Source organism: Canis lupus, chromosome 35, assembly GCF_003254725.2.
Source record: "Canis lupus dingo isolate Sandy chromosome 35, ASM325472v2, whole genome shotgun sequence".
In the NCBI taxonomy this organism is placed as follows: Eukaryota; Metazoa; Chordata; class Mammalia; order Carnivora; family Canidae; genus Canis; species Canis lupus.
Window position 1 is genome coordinate 4,336,320 of NC_064277.1, and position 13,958 is coordinate 4,350,277.

The window sequence follows — 13,958 nt, forward strand, 5'->3', positions numbered from 1 at the left end:
AACAAAAGTGAGAAAGCCTATCCTCCTATGTCCAAAGAGGGAAGGCAGGTAACAGAGTTTACTCAGGGTGAGGATTTTAGGAGGGAGAGGCTATGGAAGGCAGAGAGACAAGGGAGTCAAGCATATGATCAAGAGAATAAGTGAAATAATGTAACATGGAATCTAAACTAGGCAGAGAGAAGAACAAAAAGAAAAGAGAATATGGAAGGGCCAATGAGTTTAGGGATCACAATGAGATTGAAAATGCTCAGTTGAACAGGTAACATCATGATCAATGGTAAAAACCAGAGAGCTTTTGCCCTAAGGTCAGGAATGAGACAAGGGTGTCCACTCTCATCTTTTTATTCAGTAAGTACTGGAAGTCCTAGCCACAGTAATCAGAAAGGAAAAAGGAACAAAAGCCATTCAAACTGGTAAGGAAGAAGTGAAACTACAGATGAGATGATTCCATAGATAGAAAACCCAAAAGACTCCACCAAAAAACTACTAGAACTGATAAATGAATTCAGTAAGGTGGCTCAATACAAAATCAATGTGAAGAAAGCTGTTGCATTTCTATACACTAATATGAAGAAAGAGAAATTAAGAAAACAATCCCATTTACAATTGCACCAAAAATAATCAAATATCTAGGAATAAACTTAACCAAAGAGGTGAAAGACCTGTGTCCTGAAGGCTATAAAACATTCATGAAAGAAACTGAAGACAGCACAAAAGGAAAGATATTCCAAACTCATGGATTGGAAGAACAAATATGACTGTCTACAGATCCTGATTGTCTACAAATATTGTCTACTACCCAAAGCAATCTACACATTTAATGCAATTTCTCTCTAACTACTAACAGTATGTTTCACAGAACAAGAATAATCCTAAAATTTGTATGGAACTATAGAAGATCCCTCATAGCCAAAGCAACCTTGAACAAGAAAAACAAAGCTAGAGGCATCACCATTCCAAGTTTCAAGTTATATTTACACAACTGTAGTAATCAAAACAATATTGAACTGACCCAAAAAGACACATAGTTCAATGTAACAGAGTAAAAAGCCCAGAAACAAGTCTACAATTATATGGTCAATTAATCTTTGACAAAGAAGGAAAAAATATATAGTGGGAAAAAGACAGTCTCTTCAACAAATGGTGTTGGGAAAACTGGACAGTAACATGCAAAAGAAAGAAAATGGACTACTTTCTTATACCATACACAAGAATAAACTCAAAATGGATTAAAGACCTAAATGTGAGACCTGAAGTCATAAAAATCCTAGAGAAGAGCACAGGCAGTAATTTCTCTGACATTGGCTGTAACATCTTTCTAGATATGTATCCTGAGGCAAGGGAAACAAAAGCAAAAATAAACCATTGGGACTACATTGAAATAAAAAAGCTCTTGCACAGCAAAGGAAATCATCAACTAAACAAAAAGACAACCTACTGAATGGGAGAAAATATTTGCAAATGACATATCCAAGAAAGAGTTAGTGTCCAAAACATACAAAGAACTTAAATAACTCAACACCAAAAGAAAAAAATCCATTTTAAAAATGGGCAGAAGACATGAACAGACATTTCTCCAAAGATGTCCAGATGGCTAACACATGAAAAGATGGTCAACATCACTAATCATCAGGGAACTGCAAATGAAAGCTAAAATGAGCTATCACTTTACACGTCAGAATGACTAAAATCAAAAACACAAAAAAATAAGTGTTGGTGAGGATGTAGAGAAAAACCAACCCTTTTGCACTGTTGGTGGGAATGCAAAAGTGGTGCAGCTCCTGTGGAAGATATTATGGAGGTTCCTCAAAAAATTAAAAATAGAGCTACCACATGATCCAGTAAAACACAAATTTGAAAGGATATAGGCACCCCTATGTATACTGCAGCATTATTTATAGTAGTAAGATTATGGAAGCAGCCCAAGCGTCCATCAATGAATAAATGGACAAATAAGGTGTGGTGTATATACACACAATGGAATATGCTTTAGCCATAAAACTGAATGAAAACATGGATGGACCTCAAAGACATTATGCTAACTAAAATAAATAAGACACAGAAAGTCAAACATTGTATGATTTTACTTATATTAGATAGTGAGAGTAAGCAAATCATAGAGACAAACAGCAGAATAAAGGTTATACTAGAACATGGGGACGTAGAAAAGGAGGAGTTATTGTTTAATGGGAATACAGTTTACGTTGACAATAAAAGGCCAGAGATGATGAAAAGCTTTTGTGTGTAAATAGTTGTGATGAGTACGGAGCACTGTGGACATAATTAATGTCTCTGAGTTGTACGTTTACAAATGGCTAAGATGATAAAATATCATGTATGTATATTTTTATGTATGTATATTTTACCACAATTTTAAAAACTGTTAAAAAATGAAGAAGAGATAGTTACTCAGAAAACTAAAAATTGACAAATTCTAAAACTCATATGGAAATGGAAAGGACCCAGAATAGCCAAGCAATTTGGAAAAAATACAAAGTTGAAGGACTTATACTACCTGACTTCAAAACTTGCTATGAAGCAGGGGGCCTGGATGGCACAGGTGGTTGAGTGTCTGACTCTTGGTTTCAGCTCAGGTCGTGATATCTCTCCCTCACCCTCTGTCCCACCCTGCCCCCATCTCTAAAGTAAATAAAAATAGATCTTCAAAAAAAACTTGCTGTAAAGCTACAGTAATTAAGACCATGCAATATTGGTCTGTGCACACTGAGCACTGGAACAGAATGGAGAGTCCAAAAACATACCTATGCATTTGACCTCTTAGCATAAGGACTAAGGTAATTTAATGGTGTTGGGACAACTGTATAGTCATAAGATAGAAAAAAATAAAAAGAATCTTGATTCTTATCTAACACTGTAACAAAAAAGTCACCTGGATAAGCTAAAATTACACAATGACTAAAACAAAACATCAAAGAAAAGTTTCCTTCACTGAAAATACATTTCTTGTGTAAGAAACTATATGTGTTGTAACAGATTTCAAGAAAAAATGGAATTGGTCACATATAGTTAATATGACTTTAGAAGGGCATTGAAACAAAAGCTCTTTCAAGGCAGCCCAAAAAGCTAAAGTAAAATACTCCCCTAAAAGCAGTCAAACTGTTTTCAGTAATGCTTTTTAAATTCTCAAAGCACTTCATAATTAGATTTATTATATAACAAGTTTGTAGAAGTTAAATTATTATTTTAAAAGTCCCTGTTAGATTTTTTTTTTTTTTTTTAGGATTTTATTCATTCATGAAAGACACAGAGAGAGAGAGAAAGGCAGAAACACAGGCAGAGGGAGAAGCAGGCTTCACGCAGGGAGCCCGACATGGGACTCGATCCCAGGTCTCCAGGATCACGCCCTGGGCCCAAGGCAGCACTAAACCGCTAGGCCACCCAGGCTGCCCCCCTGTTAAGACACCTTTGGTCATCTCTCCTCATGGCATCCCTGAATTTTCTATCACGGACTGGTCGAGAATGACAAGAAAGGAGCCCCTGCACTATATTACATATCCACCTGGTCGACCAATGCATAATGTGACTATACCCAGAGGAGTTTTTTCCACCGTCGGAGAAATGTACCACGCAGAACTCTGGAAATTGGTCGTGGCGATGGGACCGGCCAAGATGCAGATGGCTAAGACCAGCTACACAAACACAGAGGACTCGAATCTTACTATACGGGCTTGTGTGCCTAGGCCGTTCCTATTGGTGGTGGGATATGGAACGACCAATTTTTCCTTTATACAAAATAATGGAGCTGATATGTAATTTGAGCTAGAATGTAAAAATTGTGTATTAACCAATTGTTTGCCTGTGCACTTGCCCTCACCTCAAACAGGTCCTGTCACTGTCTTTTTAACTACGCAACTGCCTTATTTACTATTACCTGTTGAGATTGAAGGCCCTTGGTATGCTAATTATGGTTATCATCAGTTTGCTGTGGAAATGCAGCTACAATTGAAAAGATTGAAATGCTTCCTTGGGCTGTTGATGGCCGGTATTACAGCCTTGGTTACTCTTACAGCTACTGCAGCTGCAGCCTCTGTGGCCTTATCCCAGGGTATACAAACAGCACAATACGTTAACCACTTAGCAAAAAACATCTCTTATGCGCTGTCTACTCAGGAGCGTGTAGATCAAAAGGTTCTCAGTCGTCTTGATGGGCTTGAAGAGGCAGTAGAATTTCTAGGGAATCAACTATCCCTGTTAAAAACCCAGATGTCCTTGGTTTGCCATGGTGGGTTTCAGCATATATGTGTCACCCCTATAAAAGCCACTAATGTAACATGGGGACAAGTTAGAAAACATCTACAAGGAATATGGTTTCATAGTAATATAAGTCTTGATTTGTTAAAGTTGCAAAAGGAAATTTCCATTATCAGTCATTCTCAGATAGGTATGACAAACCCGGCTGAAAAGTTGGCTCCTATCTTGGATGGCCTGCACGGATTTAATACAGGCAATTTATGATGATATTCATTCTGGATGTTTATGATCATATTTACTATTGTGATTATTTCATTCTTTGCATGGTGTGTGGTTCAGGCCAAAGCAAGACAGCACAGATTCAACATGGATGCTCAATTGCATTTCATCAATCTTAAAACAAAAAAGGGGGAAATGTGGGCGACCACGAACTAGCTGGAGTAACTGAACCAAACCAGGCCCGGACTTGCGTCTCTCATTCACTCAAAAGGCTCGAGAGGCTAAAGGGTGAATAGTTGGTAGACGCTTGAGAAAGGGCTTGAGCAGTGGTTCTCAGGGCTCGCTTGTGCGTGATCGCCCACATAACACAATAGATACAACTTATTCTGACCTGGGCATAAATGTAAATAACGGTCTGTCTGTCCTTGCTGGTCTGTTTACCATACCCAATATTCCTTTGAAGTATGCACATCTGGAGCAACAAGCTTATCTATGTACCAAGGTCTTCTGGCACCTGTGAGTCTGTCTTGCATGCTGAGAAAAGGGAACTTTGGAGAGTTTCACAAACCTGCTAAAAATAAACACCTTCTCGGCTTTGTTTTGCTCATGCTATAAAATGTTGTAAAACCTTGAATAAAGCTGGCACTGCTTGGACATCATCCACTGAAACCTCCTGTCCCCATCTCTTTACTTTTCTTTTATTCTCCTCATCCCCTTATCCTCAGGCCCCTGATCGTGATGCCGCAGCGCGCGCAACAAGCCACTGCAAAGGAGCAGAAAAGAAAAGAGAACTAAAGAATTAAAATCTTCTTTTAGGGATCCCTGGGTGGTGCAGCGGTTTGGCTCCTGCCTTTGGCCCAGGGCGCGATCCTGGAGACCTGGGATCGAATCCCACGTCAGGCTCCTGGTGCATGGAGCCTGCTTCTCCCTCTGCCTGTGTCTCTGCCTCTCTCTCTCTCTCTGTGTGACTATCATAAATAAATAAAATTAAAAAAAAAAAAAAAAAAAAATAAATAAATAAATAAATAAAATAAAATCTTCTTTTAAAATCCTGTCTCTGCCAACTTGCTGGCAATGTGTACTTGGAAAAATGACCTAACTGCTCTATTCTGCAGATTTTTTAATCTGTAGAATGAAGATAATACTTCCTACTGCATAGATTTATCATGAAGGTTAAATTAACTACTATGTATAAAGCACTCATTACAGTGCCTAGTATATAGTAAGCATAAGTGTTTGCTATCATCATTACTACATTATTATTATTCTGGAAAATGCTACGAAAAACAAATTTTTCAAAATTATTTACAAACAGTAGTTAGGAAGACTGATTTGGCTTACAGAGTTTGATGTCAGTTTTGATGTTTGACTATTAATAGCTTTCAAGCCCAACATTCCTCCTTATCCTCCTTGCCCCACATCTGAGCAAGGTGATATAGTCCAAATGTTGTCTTCTTTGATGTAAATTCAGACCACACAAGCCTGGACCAAGGCACAGGAACTCCACCCCTGACCCAACCCTATCTTCTTCCCCTGCTCTCTCAAACCATTTTCAAACCAGGTTAGGAGCCAGCCATGTTCTTCCCAGAAAGCCCCCACTGTGTGCATAAACTTTTCCATACCTCCTTGTTGTATTTGTGGGGTCATCAATTTCAACATCAGAAACAAATTCTGGGTGGGGCCTATCCTCCTTCTATGAAGGTTTTCCAAAGAGAGAGGAACTAATCCCAACAAAAATCAAATTATATAAAAAGCTTTGAAGAATGTTATAAAAGGCATACAGTCAACTAAAAGATTCTGAGAGATACATATTAGTGTTAAATGCATTTATGAGTATCTAAAAAGTAACTTAGTAATAAGTTACTAAGTTATAAGTTATAACTTATAAGTTGTAAGAAAGTAGTAAGAATTTCAAAGCCTTCTAAAATATGTTAGTATCAATAAAGTGAAAAACCATAGACCCTGAGTTCTCTTAATTTTCATAGTCTCAGGATTATCAAATTATTCATAAAGTGTACTGATTAAAAGGCAAGAGAGTATGTAATTTTGGAGGGGCTCTATACTATTTCCAAATCCAAGTTCCATTTTTAAAACAGTGAGGTAGAATATTTTAATTAAAAAGCTTTTTGTTGGGCAGCCCGAGTGGCTCAGGGGTTTAGCGCCACCTTCAGTCCAGGGCATGATCCTGGAGACCCAGGATTGAGTCCCACATCGGGCTCCCTGCATGGAGCCTGCTTCTCCCTCTGTCTGGGTCTCTGCCCGTCTGTCTGTGTCTCTGCCTCTCTCTGCCTGTGTCTCTGTCTGTGTCTCTACCTCTCTCTCTCTGTGTCTCTCATGAATAAATAAAATCTTAAAAAAAAAAAAAAAAAAAAAAAAAGCTTTTTGTTTTGGGATGCCTGGGTGGCTCAGTGGTTGAGCGTCTCTGCCTGTGGCTCAGGGTGTGTGATTCTGGGTCCGGGGATCAAGTCCTACATCGGGCTCCCTGCAAGAAGCCTGCCTCTCTCTGTGTGTTTCTGCCTTTCTCTCTGTGTAGCTCATGAATAAATAAGTAAAATCTTAAAAATTGTTTTTTGTTTTGATTTCATCAAGTTTTGCCCTCCTTCACTAATTCTACCTAAGTTTTATTTTGTTTTATTTTAAAGATTTATTTTAGGGGCTCCTGTGTAGCTCAGTTGGTTGGATATCCAACTCTTGGTTACAGCTCAGACCATGATCTCAGGGTCATAAAGATTTATTTATTTTATAGAAAGAGTGTGTGCAGGTGCACATATGTGAGTGGGGGAGGGGCAGAGGAAGGAGAGAAAATCTCAAGCAGATTCCCAGCTGAGCACAGAGGGGGATATGGGGCTTGATCTCATGACCTGTGCTCATATCAAGAGCCAGACACTCAACTGACTGAGCCATCCAGGTTCCCCAAGTACTGTCTAAATTTTAAGTGAGTAAAAATAACCTACAGAAGTGTCATGTTAGATCTAAAAAAAAAATAAAAATAAAAAAATAAAAAATTTAGGAAAACACCACAAAAAAAAAAAAGGAACTAGAAAGAAGTGTACTAAAATGTTACTAGGATGATTTCTTGGTGGGAGAAACACAAATAACCTATTTTTCACTTTATAGTGTTTCATATTTCCTAGCTTATCTCCTCAGAGGAAGCCACTCACATGCTGATGCAGCTTTGCTGCTGTTGTCATTTGTTTCCTTCACATTCAGTGTGCAAATGTGAATAGAAATTGTAGGCATGAGCACTGAGATGCTTGGGAATCTCAGGCAAAATCTTATCTGCCTAAAAAACCACAGGAATATACAAATTATCTATAATGTTCAAAAATGATTGTGAAGACCAATATGAAATATTATTTTAATTCTATGAATTTTAGTTACTATAGATATCATTTAAATCTGTATCTACATGTTTACAGATCAATACACAACGATCATATGATCAATATATCAAACTAAGTCCTATGTAGATGAAAAAAGCACAAGAACAAAGTCATAATTTATAAAAGGGTACAATACCAAAAGATTGAAATACTGCCTCAAATATAAAAATCATCCTTGCATATTCATCCAGAACTCATATTTCTGTTTAAGGTAGCCTCCTCTTCCTTCAATCCTTGCTTCCTATCCTTGCTCTCATCTCTTTCTCTTTTACTTTGGTAACTTTCAGTAACTAGTATTTGTATATACCCTTATAGATTACGATGTACTTTTTACATACATTGTGTAATCAAGGGGAACCACTAGGAATATCCAAATAAGACTGATAATGCAGTAGAATGGTCTCAAGTATTTCAGATAGTATATATATAATTCCTTGTAGCAGTAATATTATAACTTGACATTTATCAATTTTGTCCCTGGAAAAATGAATGAACTTATATATATCTAAGAATTAGAAGTCATCTCATTGGCACCCTCCAGTTTATACCATTAAAGAATTTACAAGCCATTCTTATACACTATATACTTTTTAAGAAGTTTTTAGTATTGAAGTATAGTTGACATACAATGGTAGTTTCAGATGCACAACATAGTGATTCAACAATTCTATACATCACAGGATGTTTTCCACAGTAAGTGCAGTTACCGTCTGTCATCATACAAGGTTATTACAATAATATAGACTATATTCCCTATGCTATACTCTGTGACTTATTTATAACTGGAAGTTTGTACCTCTTAATCACCTTTAACTAACCCTTCCCTCCAGCCGTCTCCCCTCTCTCAAACAAACACCAGTTTGTTCTCCATACTTAGGAGTCTATTTCAAATATTTGTTTGCTTATTTATTTTCTAGATTCTACATATAAAGGAAATCATAAGGTATTTGTTTTTCTCTGACTTATTTCACTTGCATAATACCCTCTAGGTTTACCTATTTTGTCACAAATGGCAAGATCTCATTTTCTATGGTTGAGTCATATTCCGTTGTGTATATATACACGATACCATCTTTAGCCATTCATCTATTGGTGGACACTTGGGTTGTTGCTTTCATATCTTGGCTACTGCAAATAATGCTGCAGTGAACATAAGGTGCATGTATCTTTCTGAATTAGTGTTTTTGTTTTCTTTGCATAAATACCCAGTAGTGGAATTATTAGATCATATGAGGTTTCTATTTTTAATTTTTTAAGGAGCCTTCATACTGTTTTCCACAGGGGCTGCACTAATTTACACTCCCACAGACAGTGAACAAGGGTTCCTTTTTTTTTTCCACATCCTTGCCAACATTTATTTCTTGTCTTTTTGATAATACCTATTTTGACTGATGCAACGTGAAATCCCATTGTGGTTTTGATTTACATTTCTTTGATTATTAGTGAGGTTGAGCAATCTTTTCACATATCTGTATGTCTTCTTCAGAAAAAATTTCTATCCATGTCCTCTGAATACTTTTAATGGGATTATCTGAGGTTGAGTTATAAGAGTTATTTATATATTTTGAATATTAACCCTTTATTGAATATATTATTTGCAAATAGGATGATTTTTCATTTTGTTGATGGTTTCTTTTGCTGTGCAAAAGCTTTTATTTTGGTGTAGTCCTAATAGTTAATTTTTGTACACATTAGGACATTTAATACAAAGCAATTCCAATTTCTCCAAAATACTTTGTAGGACTTAAAACTTGGCGTACTGCCAACCAAACAGAGGAAATAGTAGACTTCCTTCCACAGAGAACACCAAAGTTGCTACCAAAAAAGGAAAGAGTGGGGATCCCTGAGTGGCTCAGCGGTTTAGCACCTGCCTTTAGCCCAGGGCGTGATCCTGGAGTCCCAGGATCGAGTCCCACATCAAGAGCCTGCTTCTCCCTCTGCCTGTGTCTCTGCCTCTGTGTGTGTGTGTCTCTCCTGAATAAATAAAATCTTAAAAAAAAAAAAGGAAAGAGTTTTCAACTGAAAATGGAGAGTCAAGTAGCCAGTATCTCTTTCAAGATACAAGAAAAGTACAGGAATAGTTCCTTGTAGAAATCATCCAATTCTGTAGATCTCTTCACTGATAAATCTGCTGATTCTTTACTAATAATCATACCTACAACAGGAAGTCTGTCATCAGTTTAATAAGCACTAAAAGGAGGCAGTATCTATTCCAAATAGTTTGCTGAAATGGCAGAAGGCTATAAATAGAAAAAATTAAAAAAAAAAAAAAAACCTTGAGGAACCAGTGACAGAAACTAACAACATGCTTTCCTGGTGTATAAAAATGCCCTATGTCCAGGAAGTTCTGATTTTATGTTTTCTTTGGTCTTGACATTTGTAGCATGTAGCTATCTAGCATTTATTCACACTTTGGATTCACTGCTATTGGTTATAAATTTTAAATTATGCCTAGTTCCCTCCCCTACTAATTTTATAAGTTTAAAAGCAAACATCTGTACAATTGCATTTTATAATAATTTCAACATGAAAACATTTCATAATACATTAAAGCAAAATGATTTAACAGAAAAGTAAAGAACATAGCCTAGTCAGGCTAAAAGAGAAGCAGCAGGGAAGACACACCTGTTGGCCGAGGCAGGTTCATGCCCACAGTCCTGCCACTTGTCTCATCCACATGACAGGCCTTGGGTGGGAACACTTCCTTACCAAGGCAAAGAGCCCACACGACCTGTGTTGATCTTATCACCTTGTATAGGAATATATATCTCTGTTTCAGGCTCAGTGTGTACTCCTTTATTCCACTTAAGCGGCTGCGTGGAAGGCCCTGAGACGTGCCCCTAGCTTTCTGTATTTCAGGCTCCACGGGGGAGGTGTCAGGTGCTTCCCCTACAGCACACTAGGGGTTGATGCAGGCTGTTTGTCTTGCATGGGCTGCCACGGAGGACCAAAGCACACTATTAGAGCTGATCTTGTTCTGCTTTCCTAGATATGAGTAAAAGCAGTGTTCCATCCAGTGCGTAACTGTGTTGTGTTTTCCTTGGCAACTCTGGTACTAAGTGCAGTAGACAAAATGCACTATTCCTGGTGGCTGGTGTAATGATGAGCTTTGCTGTCCTCCATATAGTTGGGAGTCTTCTCCTGGCATTGTTAACACTGGCATTTTATCCTCCCTATTTTGTCTATTGATTAACCTTTGTAATTACAATTGTCGTTCTCAGGGTATGGTCCATGAATCATGAGGGGTTTCCAAAAATTTTCCGTGGCCTACAATGTCAAAACTACTTTCATAAAACAAGTTTCCCTCATTACCTAAAAGCAAAGCATTCCTATGAAACCGTCCATTAGTCAAAAGGGGGTGAAGCGAAGAAGGAATTACCATTAATTTATACAAAAAATGTTTTAAGCGTTCCCAGACCCAATAAAATCCTCTTAGGCTTTTCTGATACCTTACAACATGTCTTGCTAATGGATGCACAAAATAAATTGAGATAAATCACGGATGCAAAGGACACAATTCAAAGCTGTAGTGGCTCCACACCGAGATGCTGAGTATAGTTTTTAGGGAAAGAGCTCGGCAGCGCCATCCTCTCTACTTGGGGTGCACAGCCTCTATAACTGCTTGCTGTAAAACAAATGCTAAACACTATTTTTGCTTTAGGTAAAAGTGGAAATCCTCTATGGCTTTCTTTCAATTAGTGAGGAAAGAGTATTTCATAAATGCCAGGTGGCGTAATGCAAACTTTCAAAGATCTGAGGATACTTGTAACACCAAGATGCTGCTGGACTTCCGGCTGTGCTGACATCGTACTGATGGTACGAAATTGAAAGTGGTAAAACTGCTAGCACCTTAGTACAAATCAAAGCAGTAGCCCCAAACCATACAAGCAATTCTTGTATTCTTCACCAGTATTTACTCACAGCAAACACACTGTAACTCTATTAAGATATGTCTTTAACTCTACAAAATTAGGGATATATATATTCAAGCACAGTTTAAGACAATGTAATATATACACTAGAAAGTCATTTTCTACTCCCACGCACTTTGATCATACCCAATTGTATCAAACTCCCTGAAATGATGGAAACTGCAAGTTGCACTAAGAAATACAGGTGCCCTGACTGTTCTTGTCTAAAATACAATTTGCTGAACATCATAGAAGATGAATGAATAAGAACAGCAACAAAAAAGGTTCTAAACTTACCAGTAAAGTTATGTGCAGACTTAAACAAGTTATCATAATGACAAGTCTCCTGAGGTTACATGTTAAGCTTCACAGAAAGCTAAACATTCTACACATTAAAAAATACAATGACTGATCCCTTTTCTTGGTGACTAATTCCTATGCACCCCTTCCCCAATCATTTTGAGTGAAGAAAACTTTTTCCATACAAGCACTCTTACTAGCCTGTGAAATTTTAAGTGTCTTCCCTTTGAGTTCTATTCAGTCATTTCTCAACTGCAGTAGAAACATGCAAATCCAAAATGTCTCTTTTGACATTTCCAGGGTAAGTACGACTTCAGTCTAAGATATCAGGCTACATAGAAGGCTTCTTTCACCGTAACATTTTAACAGGTGAACTCTTGTCATTTCTTCCTTTTCTGCCTTTTATCAGTTGTTTTGAAACTACTTTGGACATTTAATTAAATCAAGGTTCTGAAATTGTACACTAGAAATTCATCATAAACCGACAGTTGTAAAGCACTCAGACTGGGTCTTTTATCCTTGTTTTTAAGATTATTTATTTATTTATTCATGAGAGACAGACAGACAGACACAGGCAGAGGGAGAAGCAGGCTTCATGCAGGGAGCCCAATGTGGGACTCAATCCTGGGTCTCCAGGATCACACCCTGGGCCAAAGGCAGGCACTCAACCGCTGAGCCACCCAGGGATCCCCTATCTTTTCTCTTTCTTTTCTTTTTTTAAAAGATTTTTTATTAATTTATTAGAGAGAGAGAGAGAAGCAGGCAGAGGGAGAAGCAGGCTCCATGCAGGGAGCCTGACATGGGACTCGATCCCAGGTCTCCGGGATCACACCCCAGGCTGAAGGCAGCGCTAAACCACTGAGCCACCAGGGGCTGCCGCCCCCCCCCCCCCCCCCCGCATCTTTTCTACCTGGTTTTAACTCAGAGGATATTAGCCACAAGAGAGAAAAGCCCATTAGCAGAAATTGTCCAGCTTCTTCAAACAGTGTGCTTGCTTTATGTGTGGGGGGTACATGAGGTCTGTTGTTTTGACCACACACAGAATTTGGGTTTGGGTGTATTCTATGTTGGTAACAGAAAAGGCATCTTTTTTGAATTTTCTTTGTTTTCTGACTAATTTATACTCTAAAATTGTTGATATTTCATCAGTTTCAAAATTTATTTCTAGTTGAAAACTGTAATGCCACCTATCCTTTAAAAGAAAATCAAAATGTGGTTGGTTCTTGAGGCTTTTCTTTGTGCTGCTGATACACTGGCAAAGCTTGTACTTTATATAACTAATGAAAGCATTTCTACCAGTTGCAACATGAGATTCAAAGTCTTCCCCTAGGGAAGCAAAAGGATTGGGCATTATGCTTTCCTCTGATAACGTCAGAATCACATGAAATTTACTAAATTTTACATTTGAATTCATTAATTTAACAACACAGACCTACAAATAGAAAAAAAAAAACCCTAGAGAAATGAATGCACGAAAAGGCATTTTAAAAGACGGGTGTCATTTGCTTCAACGTGGATGGAACTGGAGGGTATTATGCTGAGTGAAGTAAGTCAATTCGAGAAGGACAAACATTATATGGTCTCATTCATTTGGGGAATATAAGTAATAGTGAAAGGGAATATGAGGGAAGGGAGAAGAAATGTGTGGGAAATACCAGAAAGGGAGACAGAACATAAAGACTCCTAACTCTGGGAAATGAACTAGGGGTGGTGGAAGGGGAGGAGGGTGGGGGGTGGGGGTGAATGGGTGATGGGCACTGAAGGGGGCACTTGATGGGATGAGCACTGGGTGTTATTCTGTATGTTGGTAAATTGAACACCAATAAAAAATAAATTTATTATAAAAAAAAAAGACTGGTGTCAAATCTTTTTTTCCTCACAGTTTTATTGAGATATAATCAAAATACAAAAGGGCTGATATTAAATCTTTACT

At 37.8% G+C, this 13,958-nt stretch overlaps 1 long non-coding RNA gene across 1 annotated transcript; it reads left to right on the forward strand.

Moving 5' to 3' along the window:
• The first annotated feature begins 3,797 nt into the window (after positions 1–3,797).
• On the forward strand, positions 3,798–5,090 carry LOC125754389 (uncharacterized). The gene is made up of 2 exons (XR_007408444.1): positions 3,798–3,844; positions 4,895–5,090. It is a non-coding gene; the product is annotated as an uncharacterized LOC125754389 (long non-coding RNA).
• Positions 5,091–13,958: the final 8,868 nt, after the last annotated feature.